Consider the following 25,349-nt stretch of genomic DNA (forward strand, 5'->3'; position numbering starts at 1 on the left):
GAATGCTGAAACCACGCATACGGAGAGAGAAGTGTATCTACTATAAGATCCTGACTGGTTTGGCACCTAACCATCTTTTAGATTCATTCACATTTACTAACAATAAAAATTCCAGACATTCACATGCATTTATCTTTCCATCGGTTAAAGGGTGTAAATCTAAAAGATACCATCATCGCCTCTTGTCATACCGGGCAGCAGCTTGGGATACGGATTCAGTTTCTCTAATCGCGACATCTCGCTCTTACCAATTATTTAGGAGACATCTGAAAACGTATTTGTTCTCTAGATACTTAGGTGATTAAAACTTTTCATTCTTCTGTTGTAAACTGCTTAGAACTTAACGGTGACTGCAGTATAGAAGTGAATTTTTATGCTATGTTATGTTATCTATATTAAAAATGTCATTCTTAGAAAATATTTCAATTATTCACCATGTATGCAAAAGGACAAAAGGACAAAAAAACCTCCTTTACAAACTGGCACCAAAAATGGATTTACAAATTGCCAATAATTATCAAGGAGAGGAGAAACATTAGACTTGAAACCAGTGGCGAAGTAAGGGCGAGAGGCGCCCCTCCCCCGCCCTCGTCTCTGCCCCCCCGCTCCTTCCCTGATCCCCCCTGCCATGCCCCTTTCCCCTTCCCTTCCCCCGTACCTACTACTATTTATTATTCCTAAAGCGCTGAAAGGTGTATGCAGCACTGTACATTGTAACATAAAATAGACTGTCCCTTCTCAGAAGAGCTTACAATCTAATTTAGACAGGACATTTCAGGGTTGGGGAGATTATGGTAGAGGAAATGATAAAGTGGGGTATAGGTATCTAACTGCAGTGAGTGGTAGTTAGGAGTTGAAAACAGATTTTTAAAAGTGCGCTTTTAGATTGGATTTTAACGCTGCCAGGGAGGGAGCACGACGTATTGATTCAGGCAGCCTGTTCCAGGCATACGGCGCCGCAAGAAAAAGGGGATGGAGTCGGAGTTGGCAGTGGAAGAGAAGGGTACAGGTAAGAGAGGCTTGCCCGACAAACGGAGATAACGGGGAGGAGCATAGGGGGAGTTAAGTGAAGAGAGATATCGGGGAGGGGGGGGGTTTAGAGCGAACGCACTTGTAAGTAAGCAAGAGGAGTTTAAACTGTATTCGGAGATGAACAGGGAGCCACTAAAGCAACTTGAGGAGAGGGGTAATGTGAGAATAGCGGCTCTCACGGAATATGAGTTGCGCAGCAGCATTTTGAAGGGATTGAAGTTCTCCGCTGCGAGCCAACAAGAACTTCAAGGTGCTCCTCATGACCCTGTCGGCTCTCCCTCTGATGTTAATTCCTAAGCGATGTCAGCAGGAGAGACAACATGGTCGAGAGGATCATGTTGACATTGTTGCTCGCGGCGGTGAGCTAGAGGTGCGGGGGAAGGGAAGGGGACGGTGAGGGGAGGAATGGGAAGAGGCAGGGGGCGGAGAGAAGGAGGGGTGCTGGTTCCCCCACCAACATGGGACCCGTGGCGATCTGCCCCCCCTTTACTACACCACTGCTTGTAACTGAGTAAGGATCTTAGGGGCTGTTCCAGTGCCTGCTCCTAAGATCCAAGTAAGGGGTCCTCGAGAGCCGGAGCCAGGTCAGGTTTTCAGGATCTCCACAATGCATACGTATGAGATGGATTTGCATGCACTGCCTCCTTGAGATGCAAATCTATCTCATGCATATTTATTATGAATATCCTGAAAACCTGATCCGGCTCCGTCTCTCGAGGACCGGAATTGCCTACCCTTGATCCAAGTCAGCTTTTGTTTCTCCCCCACCTCTTTCTCTTTGTGAAATCGTTAGCACACAAATACGCATCATTTAATAAATATACCCTTATTGCAACATCATAACCAAAATCCTAAAATGTGTGGGGCACAGCACTTAACTGTCCACTGGGACTCCAGCGTTGCCTAGCTACCGCTCCCGACGCTATGGGTTCAGTACCAACACTGACTCAACACAGTAATATCCCGCTCTGTATTTCAGACCAGCGCCAACTGCCTGTTATCAGGCTCTCTCTATCCATTGTTTCCCCTGCAATAGGGTACTAAGGTGCTTGCCACACAGGGTGTGACACTGACTCCAGCTCAGGATGCTCCTGCTGTGCCGTGTTGAGCTGCTGCAGAGTGGACTACAGGCCGTAGTGCGCAAAGTGGCCTTGTGAGAAATAGCCAGCAGGGGGCGAGAAAGGACATGCAAAGATGTGCAAATGACTGGTGCTCTAGAATCTCAGTCCTACATAGTGGAGGATCAGTGCAATTCTGCACTGGGAGGGGAGCATTGTCATGCACTATGTCAGATAAGGGTGAATTTTTATTGCTGGTGTTGAATAGGAATAATCCAGACCTGCTGTACAGACATAACACCCCTTTCAGCAACAGGTTGATGGATAGAAAGCATAAGGGAAAGTTTGTACTGAGTCCCAGGAATAAATACGACATTACTACCACCCCCACTGGCAGTGACAGCACCAGTAATACCAGCAGTACAAGTTGCATTAATAGAAGTTCTATTAGCAGCAGCAGGGCAGGAGAAGATAAGATATAGATTTAAAAAAAAAAAAAAATCAGAAGCATGAAAACTAGTTAATTAGTGACCAAACATAACTGACGTCAATGTTCCAAAGGGGAGTGGAGGTCACCATGAAGAATTTATGTGCACAAAGCAATCAAAACATACTTTTTCTACATGCACTTAAAATAGAATTGTAGGTGAGGCAGAAAAGCCTGATATTGAAGGGTCTGAGTCACTTATGGCTCACTTCCTTTCTACGCTAGATATGACTCCTTGTCTGCCCTCTTCCCCCCCCCCCCTCAAAGTGCAATAGCAGATTCGGGGTCTCAACATGAACAAGAAAAATGAAGACACCCTCAATCTAGAAAAAACCTCCCTTCTCCTCCAGCTATAGGTCTTTTCCCTTCAAGACCACTGACAGAAGACCTAGATCAGTGGGATCACCCAGCCAGAGGTGTGCGGTTGCGACAGGCACAGTTTATAACTATACACCTATATCAGTGGTCTCAAACTCAAACCCTTTGCTGGGCCACATTTTGGATTTGTAGGTACTTGGAGGGCCTCAGAAAAAAAAATAGTTAATGTCTTATCAAAGAAATGACAGTTTTGCATGAGGTAAAGTCTTTATAGTTTATAAATCTTTCCTTTTGGCTAAAGTCTTAATAATAATATTGTAATTTATAGCTAAAGAGACATATGATCAAGAAACTCTTTTATTTTACTTTTGTGATTATGATAAACATACCAAGGGCCTCAAAATAGTACCTGGTGGGGCCGCATGGGGCTGCGTGTTTGAGACCACTGACCTATATGGTGGTGCATTTCAGTAAACTGTGTCGCACATTTGAGCATCACCCTGGCTTGCTGTCGACTGTCTGTGAAAAGATAGGCAACAGTGAGGCCAAGGTGAGGTCACCAGGAGCCACCGTCTAGAAAGCAAACATGTTGCAAGTTGCCGTCACTGGCAGGGTGGGAGCAGTCCTTGTGGGACCACCTCCTTATCCACCATGGACAGGTGATATTTTATGGCTGTAAATTGTCTGCATACCTCCAACAATCTGCTCACCAGCCCTTGAGATGTTAATCAGCGAAGCCAGTAGAGCTCAGAGAGGCCCAAAGATGGCAGTGCCAGCTACCAGCAGGCCAGCACTAGATTAATTATGTTGATGCTAAGAAGGAGCACTGCCTGATATCAGAATAAACACACAGCTAAAAGGGACTTTATAAAAAAATTATCGAGTCTCTGAATATAGGCATTTCAAGGCAATAATCTGCTGCTAATTAGCAATAGGGAAGTTGCATTCTTACAGAGAACAAAATCAGAGAGAGATATACACACACATGTGTCACTGTTTTGTGGTGTTGCATTGTATGCAGAGTCTGGTTTTCTGGCGGTTCAGTTTAACTTTTGTCTACATATTTCTATTTTTAGTTTGTGATTATTCCATATTGGGCGAGGGTGTATCTCTGTTCTGTGTGTATGAAAAGAACATAGTTTTCAGTTGGCATTGACTACAGGATCAATTGACTGTGTGGGATCTGGCTTGTGTAGTTTTACAATGTATGTGTTGGTGTTCTAGTGCTCACTGCAGTGTTTAAGATGATGCCTTTTCCTAGGTACACTCTTGTTGTGCGATATGTGGATTGTTACTAAAAATTATATTTTTCATATAGGGGGGGGGGTCAAAAAATGATGGGCCCTGGGTGTCACATATGCTAGGTACACCACTGTTGATTGTACAATTAAAAATTAGGATAATACAAATTGCATATTAAAACAATTAACACCAAACTAAAGATCTGGACAATTTTTAAAAAGACTAAACAAACAGGTATAAAAAGGGAAAAGGGAGAACTATAATGTAATGTTAAGGAAAGAGAAGAGAAGAGGGCGTGGTAACAACAAGGTGGACAAAGCGATGGGACCAGACGGGATCCATCCCAGGATACTAAGGGAACTCAGAGAGGTTCTGGCGAGTCCTATTAAAGACTTGTTCAACAAATCTCTGGAGACGGGAGTGATTCCTGGGGATTGGAGGAGAGCGGATGTGGTCCCTATTCATAAAAGTGGTCACAGGGATGAAGCAGGAAACTACAGGCCGGTGAGCCTCACTTCAGTTGTTGGAAAAATAATGGAAGTGTTGCTGAAAGAAAGGATAGTGTATTTCCTTGAATCTAATGGGTTACAGGATTCGAGGCAACATGGCTTTACAAAAGGTAAATCGTGCCAAACGAACCTGATTGAATTTTTTGATTGGGTGACCAGAGAGCTGGATCAAGGACATATGCTAGATGTAATTTACTTGGATTTCAGCAAAGCCTTTGATACAGTTCCTCATAGGAGGCTGTTGAACAAACTTGAAGGGCTGAAGTTAGGACCCAAAGTGGTGAACTGGGTCAGAAACTGGCTATCGGACAGACGCCAGAGGGTGGTGGTTAATGGAAGTCGCTCGAAGGAAGGAAAGGTGACTAGTGGAGTCCCTCAGGGTTCGGTGCTGGGGCCAATCCTGTTCAATATGTATGTAAGTGACATTGCTGAAGGGCTAGAAGGAAAAGTGTGCCTTTTTGCAGATGATACCAAGATTTGTAACAGAGTAGACACCGAAGAGGGAGTGGAAAATATGAAAAAGGATCTGCAAAAGTTAGAGGAATGGTCTAATGCCTGGCAACTAAAATTCAATGCAAAGAAATGCAGAGTAATGCATTTGGGGATTAATAATAGGAAGGAACCGTATATGCTGGGAGGAGAGAAGCTGATATGCACGGACGGAGAGAGGGACCTTGGGGTGATAGTGTCCGAAGATCTAAAGGCGAAAAAACAGTGTGATAAGGCAGTGGCTGCTGCCAGAAGGATTCTGGGCTGTATAAAGAGAGGCGTAGTCAGTAGAAGGAAGAAGGTGTTGATGCCCCTGTACAGGTCATTGGTGAGGCCCCACTTGGAGTATTGTGTTCAGTTTTGGAGACCGTATCTGGCGAAAGACATAAGAAGACTTGAGGCGGTCCAGAGGAGGGCGACGAAAATGATAGGAGGCTTGCGCCAGAAGACGTATGAGGAGAGACTGGAAGACCTGAATATGTATACCCTAGAGGAAAGGAGAGACAGGGGAGATATGATTCAGACGTTCAAATACTTAAAGGGTATTAACGTAGAACAAAATCTTTTCCAGAGAAAGGAAAATGGTAAAACCAGAGGACATAATTTGAGGTTGAGGGGTGGTAGATTCAGGGGCAATGTTAGGAAATTCTACTTTACGGAGAGGGTGGTGGATGCCTGGAATGCGCTCCCGAGAGAGGTGGTGGAGAGTAAAACTGTGACTGAGTTCAAAGAAGCGTGGGATGAACACAGAAGATTTAGAATCAGAAAATAATATTAAATATTGAACTAGGCCAGTTACTGGGCAGACTTGCACGGTCTGTGTCTGTATATGGCCGTTTGGTGGAGGATGGGCTGGGGAGGGCTTCAATGGCTGGGAGGGTGTAGATGGGCTGGAGTAAGTCTTAACAGAGATTTTGGCAGTTGGAACTCAAGCACAGTACCGGGTAAAGCTTTGGATTCTCGCCCAGAAATAGCTAAGAAGAAAAAAAAAAAAAAAAAAAAAAAAAATTTAAATTGAATCAGGTTGGGCAGACTGGATGGACCATTCGGGTCTTTATCTGCCGTCATCTACTATGTTACTATGTTACTATGTTACTATGTTACATGTAAGTCCATAAGAAATGGACCAAGACAAGTTTAAAAATCCTTATAAGGACAGTCAAACTTGGAAGGTGTCCTTAAACAGGAACGTCTTAAGAGAAGACTTGAATTTCTCGAGGGTTGTTGCATACCTTAATGAAGAAATATATCAACCCAAATATACCCATAAAACCAAGGCGGATTGCCAAAAGTCCATAAATACTGTCAAACTGCAGGGCAGTGTTTCTCAACTCGGTCCTGGAGTCCCCCCTTGCCAGTCAGGTTTTCAGGATACCCATAATGAATAGGCATGAAATAAATCTGCATATAATGGAGGCAGTGTATGCAAATTAAGTTTATGCCTAGTCATTGTGGATATCCTGAAAACCTGACTGGCAAGAGGGGACTCCAAGACCGAGTTCAAAAACAGGGCTGTAAACCCCCCCCCCAAAAAAAAAAACCCAAACAAAACAAAACATTGCTTAATGAGAATGGAGCTGAATTCCAAAGGGTGGGAGCAACCACAGAAAAGATAGTATTTCTCCTAGGGCTCCTTTTACTAAGCTGCGTTAGCGTTTTTAGTGCATGCAGCATTTTAGAGTGCGCTAAACCCACGCTACGCGGCTAGAACTAACGGCAGCTCAATGCTGGACTTCAGCAAAGCATTTGATAGCGTACCACACCGCAGGTTGCTGAGCAAGATGAGTTCTATAGGATTGGGCGACACGTTGACGAAATGGATTAGGAACTGGCTTGAGGGTAGGCTTCAGAGGGTAGTGGTGAATGGCACCCCCTCCGAAACGACGGAGGTGATCAGTGGAGTGCCACAGGGCTCCGTCCTGGGCCCGATCCTGTTCAACATCTACATAAGAGACTTGGCAGAAGGGCTCCGAGGTAAAATAACATTATTCGCCGATGACGCCAAACTAAGCAATGTAGTGGCCAAGAGTACAACAGACAAAAATTCAATGCCCGACAACATGATGCACGACCTACTACTACTGGAGCGCTGGTTTAGGTCCTGGCAACTCAGCTTCAATGCCAAAAAATGCAAAGTCATGCACCTGGGCAGCCAAAATCCATGCAAGACTTACACCCTAAATGGCGAGATCCTAACAAGAACTGAAGCAGAACGTGACCTAGGGGTGATCGTCAGTGAGGACATGAAGGCTGCCAATCAAGTGGAGCAAGCTTCCTCCAAGGCAAGGCAAATCATAGGTTGTATACGCAGGAGTTTCGTCAGCCGTAAGCCTGAAGTCATTATGCCATTGTGTAGATCCATGGTGAGACCACACCTGGAGTACTGTGTGCAATTTTGGAGGCCGCATTACCGAAAGGATGTGCTGAGACTAGAGTCGGTCCAGAGAATGGCCACCCGGATGATGGCGGGTCTCAAGGATCTCCCGTACGAAGAAAGGCTGGATAAATTACAGCTCTACTCACTTGAGGAACGCAGAGAGAGGGGAGACATGATCGAGACGTTCAAGTATCTCACGGGTCGTATCGAAGTGGAAGAAGATATCTTCCTTCTCAAGGGTCCCACGGCAACCAGGGGGCACCCGTGGAAAATCAGGGGAGGGAAACTGCACGGGGACACCAGGAAATTCTTTTTCACTGAAAGGGTGGTTGACCGCTGGAATGGTCTTCCACTTCAGGTCACTGAGGCCAGCAGCGTGCCTGATTTTAAGGCCAAATGGGATAGACACGTGGGATCTATTCGCTGAGTTAGGTGGGGGAGGGTCATTGTGGTGGGCAGACTAGATGGGCCGTGGCCCTTATCTGCCGTCTATTTCTATGTTTCTATGTTAGCGCGTGCGACAATTTAGAGCGCGCTATTCCGTGTGTTAAAGCCCTAATGCGGCTTAGTAAAAGGAGCCCCTAGTGTTTATACGGCTCGGTGATGGAATGACTAGTAGATTTTGATCAGGATCGAAGGGTGCATGGAGGAGAGGAAGGGAGAGATGAAACAAAGAGGTAGAAAGGGGTGAGAGGGAAAAATCCTTCATATAGTGGAGGGGAGGGAGACATGCCTAGAGAAGAGAGAGGGAGAAATGTTGACATAGGGTGGAGGGCAGGGAGAGAGAAAGAAATGTTGCACATGATAATGGAGGGGAGGAAAGGAGAGATGCTGCATGGAGGGGAATAGAGAGGTTTGATCCAGGGCACAAGAGAGGGGGGAAGGAGAGATGGTAAACAGTGGGAAAGAAAACAAATGTTGGATATGGCAGTGGAAGGTAGAAAAAAATAATTTTATTTTCTATTTTGTGATTACAATATGTCAGATTTTTTTTTTTTATATATAATATTTCTTTATTGAGCAAACCAACAGATAGCAAACAGAACATTGTACAGGATTTCCAGCAATCCAACAAAAAGCGCCCCCTGGGGCGTACACAAAGCAGAAGAGAGCAACACGAGGTAGTACGGATTGCTCAGAAAACAGGTGGAGCTCAATACAGTTTTTCATATTACCCCCTCCAAATCCCCCCAAGACCCAATAAAACCCCCCAAAACCAAAGCCTAAGTCAAAGTACTCCTGGAACGTCAGGATCTACCCCCCCCCCGTCCCCCTCCACCCCCCACCCCCTGACCTGTGAGAAACTTAGAGGAGATATACATGAAAGAAACGGAATAAGCAATAAGCAACATATGGAACCCCCAGTGACAATGTATAGACCAAAGCACAGTAGGACAGAAACCTACAAGAAGAAGAAGAAGAAGAAGAAGGAGAACTTAGTCCAAAGGGAAGAAGGAGAGAAAAAGAAAAAGAAAGAAGAAATCTACGGAAAAGAGAAAAATCTGAAATACCGAAAAAGGAAAAATACATGAGAGGACAGAAGACCCAATAGAGACTAACAGTTCAATAGGAGACTCCTCTCACGATGGGGAAGGGTCAGCCAATACTCCTCCCAGATATCCTGAAAGTGAGACCATCTACGTTCGTCCCTAGTGCCCGCAGTCCGTCTTTCCAAGAGAGCTAAGTCATAAAGGGACCCCTGCCATCGAGAGAAAGAGGGAGCATGTGGCTCACGCCAAAGAGTCAAAATGGCTTTCTTAGCCAACAAAAGGGCCTTAGAAATCAACTGCCGCTGCCCAACAGTGCATCCTAGAAGCTCCGCCTCCTGATAAAAGAGCGCTATACAGGGGTTACAGTCCGGTATCCCCGGCACAAAGGAGGACAAGTAGAACCAGACTCGCTGCCAAAAGGCTCCCACATAGGGGCAATCCCAAAACATATGACCCAGGGAAGCAGGACTTGCAGAACACTTGGGACACCCCGCATTATCTGTAATACCAGCCCGATGTGCTCTGTGAGGGGAGATAAATGCCCTATGAACGAATTTATATTCTTGTTCCCTATGTAACATATTATAGGATATGGTACGCACAAGGACAAAATAGCGAGATATCAATTCAGACGGGATCATGCAGCCCAAGTCAGCACTCCACGCCCCCGCTAACCAATCAGCCCGTTCGGTCAGTAAAGGGGGGCCCAAAACATTGACATAATAACGAAGTCGTGGTGTCACATCTTCCCCCAGTGCCAAACACTTCCCCAGTTTCCGTGCCACAGCATCGCTCAAGCTATCCCCGGAGACGCTAAGAACATAATGGCGGAACTGGAGGTAGGCGAAAGCGTCCACTCTATCCAACCCATATAGTGACCCCAAGTCAGCCGGGGATAGACGATCGCCTCCCTCAGAAAGAGCATCCCCCAGTCTACGAATCCCATGTGCGTGCCAATTACGAAACACCTCTCGGTGACTGCCCGGTTGAAAATGCAAATTACCCACCACCGGGAGTAGAGGAGTGATATGAGAGTTTATGCCCATATGTTTACACAGTAATTTCCAAATGTGTCTCATATAGGCCCAAACAACATGTCCCCTGCAAACAGAGTCCAACTGGGCAGCAGGAGCGTGTAATAAAAACAACCCAGCAATAGGGTGTAAGAAATCCCTGTCTACAGAGAACATTAAAAAAGAAGAGCTCTCCAGACACCAGTCCCGAATCAATCTAGTCCCACATGCCAGATTATAGGCGCGGATGTCTAGCAGTCCAAATCCCCCCTGCGATTCAGGCAACATCAAAATGCGTAGAGAAAGCCGAGGCCTGCGCCCACGCCATAAGAAAATCCTCAAGGCACTGTACAGCCGAGCTAAGTCCCCAGTCCGTAACCACAGCGGAAGAGTTTGAAGCAGATAGAGCCACCGAGGGACAATTATCATATTGTAGAGAAATATACGCCCCGCAAGGGATACTGGCAAATCACCCCACAAGCGTAGAAGCTCCACCGTGCCCCTAAGTAGGGGCTTAACATTGATCTCATAGAGTCGAGTGAGGGAAGACGGTATCAAAACCCCCAGGTATTTTACCTGCTGTGGAGCTTCCCGGAGCGGGAAATCAGCCCAAGCGTGCGGAATACTAATGTGAAGAGGAAGCGCCTCCGACTTAGACACATTAAGTTTTAGGCCCGAGATCTCCCCAAATCGGCAAAACATCTCCAATAGGCTAGGGAGGCCGGAAACCGGGTCAGTCAGCATTACCATAATATCATCCGCAAAGGCCATACAGCGCAAAGAGGAATTCCCCAGCTCTACTCCAACTATCTGAGAATTACATCGGAGAGAAATCAACAATGGTTCCAGAAATAAAATATACAGTAGAGGGGATAAGGGGCAGCCCTGGCGAGTGCCCCTCTGGAGTACAAAGTCCGAAGACGCCATTCCATTAACCAATACGGCCGCCACCGGATGGGAATAAAGGGCCCCAAGAGCTCTCATAAAAAACCCGTCCAGCCCGTAGCAGCGCAGTAAGGGGAATAGAAAGGCCCACTCTACTCTATCAAAGGCTTTTTCTGAGTCAAAACTAATAGCCAGCGCAGGTTGTTTCCGAGAATCACAATGGGCCAGAGCAATGAGGAGCTTCCTGACATTATGGCATGCCAAACGTCCCCGCACAAACCCTACCTGGTCTGCACCCACCAAAGAAGGAATGAACTGGGCCAAACGATTGGCCAGAACCCGAGCTAGGATTTTGAGATCAACATTGATAAGCGAAATAGGTCTATATGAGCTCACAAGTAAGGGATCTTTACCCGGTTTAGGTAATACAGTAATCAACGCTCGATTTGCTCCTGAAGGGAACTGCCCAACCTCTGCCGCACATGCAAAATAACCCCTTAATGGATCAGCCACATGTCCCTGAAGAAGACGATAGAATTCTCCCCCAAAACCATCCGGGCCTGGAGATTTACAAAGGGGAAGATGCTTGATAACCCCTAGCACCTCCTCTCTGGTTATAGGGGACGCCAATACATCCGAGTCCGACTTTGATAATTTAGGTAAGGGTATCGAATCCAAAAAGGCCTGAATCGGAGCCTCTCGACCTACGACTTCTGCTGTGTATAAAGATCTATAAAATGTAACAAATAACCGCTCCATCTGAGACTGCTCCGTGACCATCCTTCCCCCATCATCTTTAAGCGAGGTAATTAAGGTGGCACCCCGTTTCGCCTTAGTCATCTGGGCTAGCATTCTACCTGGTCTATTACCAAAGCGGTATAATCGGTACTTATAATAAAAAAGGGATTTATGGGCTCTCTCATGGAGGAGTGCGTGAAGCGCTGACAGGGCCGCCTGTAAGGCATGTTTATGAGGTATGGTAGGGCTCCGAAGGACCAAAAGTCTACTATCCCGCACCTTGCGTTCAAGAGCCAAAATTTTTTCTGCAAGCAGTTTCTTACGCCTCGCACTATAAGCTATCACCGCCCCTCGGAGCACCGCCTTGGCTGCCTCCCAAAACAGGGTTCCGTTATCAACATGGTCCCCATTAAATTCTACATAATCCCGCCACTGCTGCTCCAAATAAGATTTAAAGTCCGGGTCCCAATATAGCGCAATCGGGAATCGCCAGTGCTTCCCTCCCCCCATGCCTCCCGCCGAAAATCCGATGTCCATCCATACCAAAGTATGATCCGAAATAGCCAATACTCCAATCTCAGCCGCATGCACTGCAGAAAAGGAAGGGCGCGAGAGAAAGATATAATCTATTCGAGAGGAGGAACCATGCACTTTAGACGTATGAGTGAAATCCTGCTCCCCTGGGTGTAGGGTTCGCCAGACATCCACCAGGTCTAAGGCCTCCAACCAAGCAGCAAGCCCATTATCTGACCTACCGGTGGCGGAAGCAGATCCCTTAGAAGAATCCAAAAGCGGATCCAATATAGAATTAAAGTCCCCCATAAAGATTTTCTGAGACTCATGAATCTGTGGAACAGACATCAGTACCCCCAATAGTTTCCTGTAGAAGGACCGCTGTGCACTGTTGGGAGCGTAGACAGACACCAAAATGACAGGGCGCTGATGAAGGGAACCCTGGACAATAACATAGTGGCCCTCCGGGTCAGAGAAGACCCTAGATGCAGTAAAAGGCACTGTTTTACGGATCAACAGCGCCACCCCTGCCTTAGTTTTGGATGAGGAGGCCGAGTGACACTGCCCCACCCAGGATTGACACAGTTTACCATGTTCCCGTACAGTGAGCTTAGTCTCCTGCAGGCCGGCTATATCAGCCTTATGTCTAGCTAGGCACTGCAAGATCTTAGTTCTCTTGATAGGAGAATTGATACCTGAGACATTCCAAGACACACATCTCAAACCCCTCTTAACCGGCATAATAGAAAAAGGAACCAAAGATACCAAAAGAGAAAAAGAGCACAAAACCGCTGCCGAAGGTCCCAGCCCATCCTCCAGCAGCCCAGTCTCCACCTTAGGTCCCCACCGGAATCAGTCACACGCACACAGGTCAGGAGCCTCCCCCCACCCCCCCTCCTGAACTCCCTACTCCCTCCCCCCACCCAACATGCCAAAACCCACAACCACAACATCCCCTTCACAAACCCCCTCCCGACCCTCCCCCTTCCGAACCCCCCTCTCCCCACCCCAACCCCCACTCCAAGAACCCCCTCCCCCCACCCACACCCGCAAATGCACACCACACCACCACTCCAGAGAGGGGAAACACCAAAGGGCCTACAGTCCCACCCCCGCCCCAGCTTCCAAAACTTCCACCAAATCAGTGTTAGGCAATAGAAACCCAAAGATAGAACCTAGGTATTTATATGGGTAACATAGAACCAAGAGAATAAACCAGATCGAACAGGTCCCAGCCAGGAACCCATGCTAGAAAGTCATACCCCCCTAAGGGAGAAAACTACAAACCAAGTACAGGCGCAACATATGCCAAGTAACAGTACCAATGAGGATATCACCCGCTGGTCGCAGGCTACCCCACTGCAATCAAACTGCAAAAACTATAGTAATGTCAAAGACCATCAGGTGCCGGACCCCAGATCAGGGTACCATTGAAGAACTTGTGCTCTGGCCGCCGCACTGGTGTCAAAAAGATGAGGCTGGCCATCATAGATCACCCGAAGTTTAGCAGGGAACTGCAGTGTGAAACGTAACTTTTTCTCAGTGAGTTGCTTGCAGACAGACGAAAATCCCCTCCTCAAGGATGCCACCTGTGCAGAATAGTCCTGAAAGATGAGGATCCGCTGGTTCTGAAATTGTAAATCCTTGCGCTGACGATAATTGCGGAGGAGAAGGTCCTTGATGGCAAAGTTCAATAGGCGAAGAATCACCACACGCGGTCTAGTCGCTCCCTCCTGTCTTCTACCCAGCCGGTAAGCTCGTTCAATGCGCAAGGGTCCCAGACTCCGCGTTCCCAGCAACTCCGCCGCCAACCAAGTTTCCAGCGTGGTAAGCAGGTCTCCATCTTGCACAGATTCAGGGACCCCCACCAGCCGCAGGTTATTCCTTCTGGATCGATTCTCCAGATCTTCCATTTTTTCTTCAAATTGTCCCACCTTGCATTGCAGCTGCTTCACTTCAGTTTGCAGTGTGAGAATGGAGTCTTCCGCAGCACCTACCCTCTGTTCCACCTCAGCAACTCGGGAGTTAAAATCCGATACCGTTGTGGACAAGGTATCCAAAGACTCCTGCATTTTATCTAGGCGGGTCCCCAGCGCCAAGACCACTGCCTCGGTAAGGCGCGCTATCAAATCCGCTCCCCCTGCAGTCACCGCATCGCCCGGATCCGCCATCTTGTCCTCGTGGCTGGGACCCGATTTCGCCCGTTCCCGATCTTTTTTGCCTACCTTGGAGGCCATATCCGCTGCTCCCCTGTGGATAAATCTGTCCATGGGCCCCCAAGGAGCTAGGGAAGGCGCTTGGTGGGGTCAATGTTCGCCGATTTTAGTGCAGGGAAGCCGGGGCAGGGGAAGAACAGCGGAGCTCAGGGAAAAGACGTCCTCCCTGTTCTCTGCACGGCCACGCCCCCACAATATGTCAGATTTAAAATGTGTATCCTGCCAGAGCTGGTGCTAGACAGTGAGCGTGAGCTAGGACCTAACAGAGAGAGGAAAAGTCTTTTCTATTTTGTTTACACCACAGCGACGACGTGGGGTTGGAGAGAGCAAAGAGGGGTGGGGTGGGTGGAAACCGGGACATTTAAAAAAAAACAAAACGCCTGATTGGGCAGGAAAAGTGAATCGAATCGAAATTTTTTTTCCCTGAATCAGGCAGCACTACTGAGCAAAGGCCCTATTTTCTGGAATGCTTTTCCTGCAGAGGTTAGGCTGTTGCTTCCCTGCTTTGTCTCACAGAAAAGGTCAAGTCAATTTTCTTTTGGCAAGCTTTTATTTCTTTAGTGTAACTGCTGTTTTACAAGGTCTTACAGACCTTGCTGTTGATGTCATATTGTCTACCTAATTCCTTTCTAGATCACATGAAGTGTTATAAATTAACAGATGTTTGTGTACTATTTACATCAGGGGTATCAAAGTCCCTCCTCGAGGGCCGCAATCCAGTCGGGTTTTCAGGATTTCCGCAATGAATATGCATGAGATCTATTAGCATACAATAAAAACAGTGCATGCAAACAGATCTCATGCATATTCATTGGGGAAATACTGAAAACCCGACTGGATTGCGGCCCTCGAGGACGGACTTTGACACCCCTGATTTATACACATATTTTCTTGTTTTGCTTATTGACATCCAAAATGCTGCTAAATTTGTATTGTGATCTGTACAGAACCACAGGTGCGTGGAATATAAATGCTGTGAAGCAAATATTCTGGAAACAATAAATATGAAGATATATCAGGAAAAAAAAAAAAAAAACAGAAAATCTCTAATTCAACCTTAATTATATCTAACTAATCTAGATAAGGATGGAGCATGCTCTAGCCCAGGGGTTTTTAACCCAGTCCTCAGGATACACCTAGCCAGACAGGTTTTCAGGAAACCCACAATGAATATACATGAGACAGATTTGCATAGAATCCCCCTCATTCTATAACAGGGGTAGGAAACTCCGGTCCTCAAGAGCCGTATTCCAGTCGGGTTTTCAGGATTTCCCCGATGAATATGCCTGAGATCTATTTGCATGCACTGCTTTCAATGCATATTCATTGGGGAAATCCTGAAAACCCGACTGGAATACGGCTCTCGAGGACCGGAGTTCCCTACCCCTGTTCTATAACAACACGCATAAGTTGTACAAATGCCCCTGATTTGCCCATGACCCGCCCATGGCCACGCCCCCTTGCTGGAGCAGTGTAGGCTCCCAGCACCTAAATATGTGTGCATAAATTTTAATTAATGGCCGTTAGGGATGACAAATCATTATTAGCACCCAATGATTGATGATAATTGGCTTATTATTCAATTAAATTCCACATGCAATTCTGAGCACCAGATATAGAATTCAGGGAATAATAGACTGCATGGCATGTCGCATGTGCACATGCCACTTTAAAGCAGTGTTCTTCAACCACCGGTCCATGGACCAATGCCGGTCCACAGAAATTTCCTGCCGGTCCACAGGGCCAGCACGTGCATCAGGCCCAAAACAGTGTTCTTCAACTGCTGGTCCACGGTGCGATCGATGCGGCATTATCTTCGAGCCAGCTCCCTCTTCCTAACTGATTCAGTGCACAAAGCCACGGGCAGTGGCTCCTACGGGCATCCTGCGCCTGAACCGGAAACCTTCTCTCTGACGTTGCAACGTCAGAGGGAAGGCTTCCAGATGAGGCACGGGACATGCAAGGTGCAATTAGTACTATTATGGAGGTGGGGTCTGGGGTGGAGATTGGGTAGAGTTGGGCGGGGTCTGGCCCACGACTTAGCCCTGTGTTCTTCAACCGCCGGTCCACGGACCAATGCCGGTCCACAGAATAATTCTTTTATTTCTGCCGGTCCATAGGTGTAAAAAGGTTGAAAAACACTGCTTTAAAGGACCCCTAAATACATTTAAAAAACATAAATTTCAATGAATACTAGAGATGTTGTTACACAGCAAGATGTATGTTTTTAATAGCATCTTGAAAATCGTGTTGCAGATTCTGTCCTTGAGGCACCTGATAAGATGTGAGAGGGTATGATGGGGGTCCTGGGACACAGGCGACGGCACATGAAATACGTGCTCAAGAGTTGTATGTCAGTGAGTTAGAAACAGACGCATCTGGAGTTTGTCCTGGGCTGGGATGGAACGTCTTTCCCTGCAGGGGAACGGCTCTCCGAAAAGTGGAACAAAAAAACTGGTTTCTGCCAGCGCCTCCGTTATTTGAACGTGATAGAGGCAGTAGTTTGGCACACAGGTGTTGGGTGGGTGGGGATAACTCATTGATCTCACGGCTGCTGAGCCTCTGGCTGTATGTGGGTGGTTGGAAGATGTCCAGCACAGAGCAGACATCAGCGAGTCTATTCTTTGGGTCTCCCCTACACCCCTCCCCCTCTCAGCTATCTTGTTATGGTGTGTCATGAACATCGTTTCCCTTATTGGCCATGCCAGTCGGGTCTCTGTTAGTTTATTAAATTTAATATAGCCAAAAGTATTGGCTCTCAGATCTAGTCATTGAGCAATCCCACTAGCTGTGATGTTCAAAAGAAGCAAAATCTGCAGGTCCATTCAGCTCTTAGACCAAATGTAGGCAAATGTATCTCATGAATATTCATTGTAGGTAATCCCAATAAGGAGATTTTCTGGGTGTTTTGAAAGACTGGATTTGGGTGCCCCTGGCCTGAAGAACAAGAAGGAATCCCTTCTGCACTGCCCCTGGTGACAGGATATCCCACGGTCTCTTTCTCCAGGAGCTCCTTAGACTTTGCTTTGATTGTCAGGTTCTCTAAACTGACGCTCTTATTAAAAGCCCTGGAACAACTCAGTGGCCTGTGCTTCCCAACCTACATACCTTAAGTATGAGGAGAGAGGGGAAGGGGACATCCTCATGGAGCAGAAGAAACAAGGCCAGAAGGGGATACCAAATCAGCCCTGACCGTTCCAAGCTTCCTGCAAGGCATGGAAGATCTCCCGGAAGGCTTTGCAAAAGGATCAGTAAGGCCAGGGCAGAATCACAGCAACCTATGAGTCAGATCAGGGTCAGGAAACCACCTGTACTCAAGAGCCAAGTTTCCTTCTTATACCACCAACCACACGATTAAATCCTTTTCATGCATTCTCTGTTGTTTACAGATCACACACAATGTGTGTGCAAGTGGCAGTGAAGTATAAAAGCAAGGTAAATATAGAAAGTTTAATTACCAGATTGCTCTGGAAGCCCTCCTGCAGTCTGTAGATGCCTTGCTCCTCTTTGCTTTTCTGAAATTCTGCTGTCGGGTTGCCAAATGGCTTCATGCCATCCAGGATAGGTCTTGCCTCAGTGCATGCTGGGACTTGTGGTTGCAATTAACTCCAAGAAAAGAGGAACTACAAGTCTTGATCCTTCTGTCCTCAGTGACCTGATAATCTTTAAAGTCCTGCCTCCCCCCAAGCTTTCTCACCTCTGATATTCAGAAAACTGGGAATTATCATTTTAATCTGAAAAATTAATAATAAAGTTAGATGGTTTGTTTTTGTGTTTCTTAGTAACCAAGAGACGCTTCAGAGCTTACCTGAGGAAAAGGAGGGGGGAGGGGGGGAATTTAATAACTCAGGCTTTAAATATGGGTGCCAGAAAAGATCAGTGCTAAGTGCGATTATTTAAAAAGCACAACAATTTGGGTGTTGTATATAGAATCTGAGAGGCAGCGAGCAGGTCTCAGAGGAAAAAAAGCTTTCTGCCATTCTAGAGACGATCTCTGGAAACTGGCAAAATCATCCAGGTGCCAGCTGTTTGGTTATGGCCATTCTTCCTGCTAAAACAAAAATCTTGGGTGTTTAATCTTGGCATAGCGAGGGTAGAAGGTGCCCAGGGCTGTGGCACCCCCCCTGCGCTCCCCGTGCTCTCCTCTCCATGCCCCCACTCCTTCTGTACCCCCTCCGCTCCTTCCCGCCCCCACCCCACTCTCACGCCCTCCTTCTCCCTCCGTACCTCTAAATCTTTGCCAGTACGAGTGGCTTTTCTCCAGCATGCTTCTCACGCCAGCATTGGATTTCCTTCTGATGTCACTTCCTGGCCCCGTGACCTGGAGGTGATTCAGAGGGGAACCAGGCTGGCACGAGCAACAGGCATAGAAGTTGCTCGTGCTAGTGAGGATCTACAGAGGTTGGAGTGGGAGAGGGATGGCATGAGTGTGGTGCGGTGTGGAAGGGCAGGGCGGTCCGCTCACCCCTTACTACACCACTGCCCAGATGTACTCTTGTAGGGCATGGCAGGCCTTCAAAAGACCAAAGTTGAGAGGATATTTCTTGGTTTTTTACTTATTATTAGTTTTCTTTGATGCCTGTAAAGAAGGGGGAGGTGAGGATGATTCCATCCAAGGCATAGACCTCTGTGATCTCAAATACTTGTGCATCACAACACCTTGGGACAGTTCTAATGCTGGTCTGATACAGGTCATTTGAGCCCGCCAAGAATCCAGGTCTCTTTCTGTTGTGAGTGGTGAATCCATTCAGTTTTGTGTTGGTTCACTTTTATTTATTTGCGTTGTTAAATTTGTATCACGCTTTTCTTGAGGCTCAGGGCAGACTCTGCAGCAATTTGTGAGCATTTACCAAACCATTTACTAATAAAAGCATTAAAATACAGTTTTCAGTTTATTACATTTACTGTACCGCTAGCCATGCCAGATCACAGCAATTTGAAATAATAATAAACACACTTAAAGTCAACCAGCAAAGAGGTCCAGTATTAAAAGGAAAGAACAAAACAGCCACACAGACATGAACACTCTAACACACACCTATTCCTAAGTCCCTCACCAAGATATAGCATCAATTAGATGTAGAAAGCCATCAATTATATACCGTACTAACAATTTAAAGCTCATTCAAAGGAATAAGACATGATTGCCAATCCCACCCAAAAATTAAAGATCCCACTAGGAATACTGATAAAATCAACACTAGAGATTAGAAAGGACCAAGGCAAATCCGCAGGCAGGCAAACCGAGTACAAATCAAAAAGTAAAGGCAAGATACTTTTAACGGCTTTAATTGAGCAATTGAACATATCACTTTGCCACACAGTCCCCATGCAAGATGACGCATTTGTTGTATCGTTCAACTAGCTTCTGCATTCCTGCAGAGAGGTTTTTCGGCTGTTCCCGAAGCCAGGTGAGCACCGCTTCCTTTACTTCATCATGCTTTGCCGTTTGCTCTCCGGTTCGCCGTGATGCACCCAGGTCTCGTCTCCGGTGGCAATTCTCTCCAGAATACTCGGATCTTCTTCATACCATCTCAGGAATTAGGTTGCAACCTCCACACACTGTTGTTTGTGCAGATCAGGAAGCTGTTTGGGAACCCATCGTGCGCAGACTTTCCTGTATCCCAAGACATCGTGCATTATGGCAAATGCAGATCCATAACTGATATCCAAATTTGCAGCCAATTGAGACACCGTTACCCGTCAGTCTTCTTCCGCCCTGTCAATATGCTCTTGTGTGCCCAATGTTGATGGGCGACCAGAACGACCTTTCTCGGTTACACCTATTCTTCCTACTTTAAACCTTTTACCCACTCATAAACCTTTGCTATGTCCATACTGAGTCAATATCCAACAGTGAATTTCCACAGGTTTTATACCCTCTGCCCAAAGAAAATGCACTACTGCACATTATTCTTCGATAGTGCAATCTTGCAATGGGGCGTCCATGTTTCTGACCTTGTAGCTGCCACACAACTAATGGCTGACTGCTGTCCTGTGCATGGATGATCAGGCAATGTACGAGTCCATATGTTGCATTTTGCTTGCTCTGTTCCGGTTATCGCATAATTTAGCAATTGCCTTTAATTTTTGATTCGCCCTCGTAGAAAGCTGTCAATTATCTACTAACAATTTAAAACCCATAGAATAAGAAACGATTGCCAATCCCACCAAAAAATTAAGGATCTCACCAGGGCTAAACCACAGGCAGGCAAGCCAAGCGCAAAATACCTTAAATCAACACCTCAACATCTGCTGCACATCTAACAAACAGCTAAATCAATCAACTGAAAATAACATGAAGTAAGGACAGCAGAATGCCATTTTGGTTAGGAAGGCCAAACAAATCGACGTCTGCCCTGGCCTCCAAGTTCCTTGATGATCGCATGTGGGACGAATGGTAGGTCAGAACATAGCTCTGGTGGCTCATCTTGTTCCTCTGCCTATAATGCAAAGGACAGCCTGACTGAAAAGTCATGGGGCCGGGTTCTCTAATATCGCTGGTAAAATCCAATAGGACGCTGTAGCCGCCGTAAATCTAACGATTCCAAAAGACAAGCCATTCTAAAAAAAAAAAAAAAACCCCGCACATGCAAATGAGGTTTGCGGAGGGTCGCCAAATTTACGTGAGATCAGTCGCTGCTGATAGCGATCGGCGCATGCGCAGAATAGTCTACGGAAAGAGGCATGGGTGGATATGGAGGGCAGAGAACTACCAGCAAACGCCCTGTCGTTGTGTCAGTCATAGGCGTGCCAGCACTATTGGATGGAAGGGAAGGGAGAGGAGGTGCAATCATTGGCTTTCAACAAGAACGATAAGACACGCCTTTAATACATGTGCTCGAGCTGCATGCTTTTGAGATTTTTTTCCCATCATTATATTACTATAATTTATGTGAAGTGTGTTTTTTAAAATTTTTATCATGAGTCACAGCCAGAGACGCATGCCATGAGACTCGCTTTTCACAGTACCGGCACCCTGCGGTAATTTTTGATTGCTAAAAGCCAGAGCTTCATTTGGAAAATCACTTGGCAAGACAGATGAGCGCATGTGAGTTCCGAGGGTGCTACTGCTTCTGTCTGTCTTCTATTATCAACTGTTGTTTACCAGTTCTAAATAATAATAATAATAATAACAACAGTTTATATACCGCAGTACCGTGAAGTTCTATGCGGTTTACAAAAGAATAAAAGAAGGTACAAATTGATTGAACTTACAAGAGGTGAAAGCAAGTGGTTGATAGGTCTACCAGCCTTGGCCAGTACTTGATTTTTGACTATGGTTTAGCCTACCAATTCTATTCTGTTCCTGACCGATTCTATACTGTTTCTGTACTTCTCCAGTTTTCTATTATCTACCAATCTAGCAATAAAGTCTGTAAGGAATACCTTAAGTTTGTGCTTTATTTTCTGGCAGCTTCTTAGTACGAGAGGGCTCAACCTGAAAGGAAAGTGGCTGTTATAGGTGAATACAAGGATAACCTAGGCCAAGGATACTCTGGTGTCCTCCACTGAGTTATCATCTGGTTGTAACATATGTATTGGATTGGTCTGCTGCTCAGTAATAGCATTGTGCACTGCTGTGCAGAAGGCCCTGAGCAGGACCCCTTCCTTATTTGGCATAGTGGTAGAAAAGCCCACAGATGTTGGATGAAATCCAGATGTATTACTGGCTTGGCTATATTAATGAGCAAACAAATCCACAGTTAATTTAATTTAATGTGGCATCTCTTTTTCTTAAACAAAAGAACTTATGGAGAGTTGATGTCCAAGATGAAGACTTTTTATTGAAACAGAATAGGTAATCCACATAAAAATGTCTAGGGCCTGAACCACTACAAACATTAGACCCAACACGGTTCGTGTTTCGACACTAAGGACTTCTTCAGGGGTCCCTATAAGTCCTATATGCAGGCTTGAGTCCAATGTTTGCAGTGGCCCTAGACATTTTTATGTGGATTACCTATTCTGTTTCAATAAAAAGTCTTCATCTTGGACATCAACTCTCCACAAGTTCTTTTGTTTTTAGTTGAGTCCCCTTATGTGTAGGGATCAGGGTCAACTTTCATGTTGTATCAAGCATCTCATTTTCTTTACATATTGTAGCTCCTCCCACTACTCTAAATGTTTTGTGTTATTAGTTTATATTGTTAAGTTTTTTTTCCACCTAAATATATTCTTTTTTAATTTTGTACATCGCTTTGAAATCTTTTGATAACCTGATAAAATCAAGCTTTTAATAAACTTGAAACTTGATATACAGTACTCCCCTGATATTCGTGGGGGTTCCGTTCTAGGAACCCCTGCAAATCTCAAAAAACTGCGAATATGGTTTTTCATGGGGGAGCCTGAAGAGGGAAATCACTCGTGGTATGCTCCAACCGCCTCTTTCTGCACTAAGTCGGGCCTTATCCAATCAGGAGCTGCATATCAAAGCAGCTCCGGATTGGATAAGGCCTGACTTAATGCAGGAAGACGCGGTCGAAGCGTACCGTGAGTGATTTCCTGCACTCGTGGCACTCCGGCTGCTCTCTCCTGCTGTCCTCTCCTTGTCGGCGGTCAGAAAATACTGCGAATGACCGGGACCACGAACTGCCGACCCCGAACGACCGGAGGAACACTGTACTGCTAAATCTCCAAAAGGTTTTGAAGTGGTTTACAAAACAATTAAATTGACTTAAGTAATGGCCGAAAATCTGATCAGGTACTTTGACTTTCCCTCTCTGTCCCAATGGGCTCACAATCAAACTATAGTACCTATGAAAGAAATAATTACTTTCATTTATCTATAAAAGAGAAGGAAGAGGGAAAAGATAATACAATAAATTCAATACTATTGGTGCATAAAAGGCACAACAGAAGGGAAAACTTCAATATCAAAGAACCCCCAAAGAAAAATCCTAAAAATAAAAGCAGGAAAAAATTGCTAAATTAAACAAGCCCAATAAAAATAAAGCAAAAATAAACCACAGTCATTCTCACTACCCTCAGCCTCAGTCAGCTTCTAATTCCATGTCCCCAATCGAGCCATCCCGGGCCGGTACCACATGTGCCTTCATTGAAAAAATATCTTCTTAAAATTGCTTTAAATCTGCCTCCTGCTACTTTCGTGGAGCGCTCCCTAGTCCTATTACTTGGAGGGAGTAAATAACCATTCCCTGCTTACCCGATCTCCCCTCGTTCTTGATTTTATAAATCAGTTTTCTCTTCCCCCAAGCCGAGCAGCCTTTACTTGTTTATCCTCTCCTCACTTCATCAGGTATCTCTTTTCTCTCCATTATCATCTCGATTTGCTCTGCTCTGTACCTTCGTTCTTACATACTGGTATATCTTTTTTTTTTTTGACACACAGAATTCAAGGTGTGATTGCGCTATGGAGTCAGATGGAAACATTATATTTCTTTTCAGATCTATTCTCTGCCTCATACTATTCTATCTGGCCTTTCATATGCTGCTGTACCCCCTTCCGGCATTACAGCACACCTTCACCTTGACATCTTTTCTGGTTCCCAAACATGCCCAACCCGACAGCTCCTCGTAAGAGATCACAGATTCTGACATCTCTTCCAACCCAGTCAGATAAACCCCGATACCTCTCCCCAACGCAAACACATGCAACCTCACCTCCCTTCCAAGACAAATATCTGACACCCCTTCCCACTTTCAGACAACATCTTGGCTCCCTTCCCAACACAATACCATGAACTATGACATCCCTTTTCTAAATGAAACAGCCTTTCATCCCGACCCACTCAAACACACACAAAAACTGAACCTTGTCTGATAAAATATTGTTATCAGATTCCTGCTTACCTATTTATAACATAAGTAATTTGCAGGGCTGCTGTACAACAGATCAGTCTCTGCTGGGCTGACAGGTCTCAGTGGTTGCAGATATCCAAGCTCTGCCCTGATTCACTGCCTCTCCGAAAACCTACCTTCCCTGCACAGACATGGCACACGGAACTGCAATGTTTGCTTCTTTTTTTTTTTTTTTGTCTTTGCTGGGTTAACTCTTTTCTTTTCTTGAATGCTGGCATTAACATATCATGAGCCAACCTCTGAGAATTGTTTTCCTAGGCTTTTCTATCCAGACGTGTGGTGCTACTGAGCTCGGCTGTCAGATTGTCTTGACAGAATCCCAGCTAAATAGCATAATATGGAAATATATTGGCTAGACAAATCAACTAGAAGTCAGACTCCAAGGATTGATACATATCAGGGTTGGGCTACGACATATTCCATGCTGTTTTGTATCATTATCAAATAAAAATAAGCAGAAAAAAACCCCATAATTCATGTTTTATTATTTGTCAATGCTAGCGCCCACTCTTTTGAGACTATGCAGAATTCGCAAAGAGGGTGCCCACTGCACGCAAAACCACATACACACTCTTTCAGAAAGAATGCACATGGAACAACTTTGTTCCAGTGATGAAAAAAATGACCAGATGACAAAGAATACAGGAAATGTTCCCGGAAATGTCCCAGGAAATGATACAAAACAAAAATTTCCTGGCTGGCCATCCCTAATACATATTTTCTCCATGTTTGTTTATTTATTTAAAAAATTTTTTATACCGCACAAAACCTATGCGGTTTACATAAAAAAACATACATGAAAATAAAATCAATACTTACAAAATCATCAAAACCACCACATTCCAGATCTCCTTACAAAGGCCTCAACAATCAAATAACTCCTCCAGATTTTTAAATATGCAGTTATAAAATTCCACACATACTGTCTATTCCAGGGGTGGGCAACTCCGGTCCTCGAGGGGCAGAATCCAGTCTGGTTTTCAGGATATCCCCAATGAATATTCATTGGGAAAATCCTGATAACCCGACTGGATTCCGGCCCTCAAGGACCGGAGTTGCCCTCCCCAGCTCTATTCTCACCTCTCAGCACCTCTAATCTCTTAAAAATGTATTGCATTACATAAAAACATTCACAAACAGTTGTGACTTCAGCAATTTTT

General features: G+C 45.6%; 1 protein-coding gene across 1 annotated transcript in view; it reads right to left on the reverse strand.

Moving 5' to 3' along the window:
• The window catches only part of ACHE (acetylcholinesterase (Cartwright blood group)), a 111,318-nt gene extending 86,451 nt beyond the window's left edge, over positions 1-24,867 (reverse strand). The window contains exon 1 of the mRNA XM_033925309.1: positions 24,181-24,867. The gene's annotated coding sequence lies outside the window, so the exon portion shown is untranslated. The remainder of the gene's footprint in view (positions 1-24,180) is intronic.
• Between the last annotated feature and the right edge of the window lie 482 nt (positions 24,868-25,349).

This window comes from Geotrypetes seraphini, chromosome 16 (genome assembly GCF_902459505.1).
Source record: "Geotrypetes seraphini chromosome 16, aGeoSer1.1, whole genome shotgun sequence".
NCBI lineage: Eukaryota > Metazoa > Chordata > Amphibia > Gymnophiona > Dermophiidae > Geotrypetes > Geotrypetes seraphini.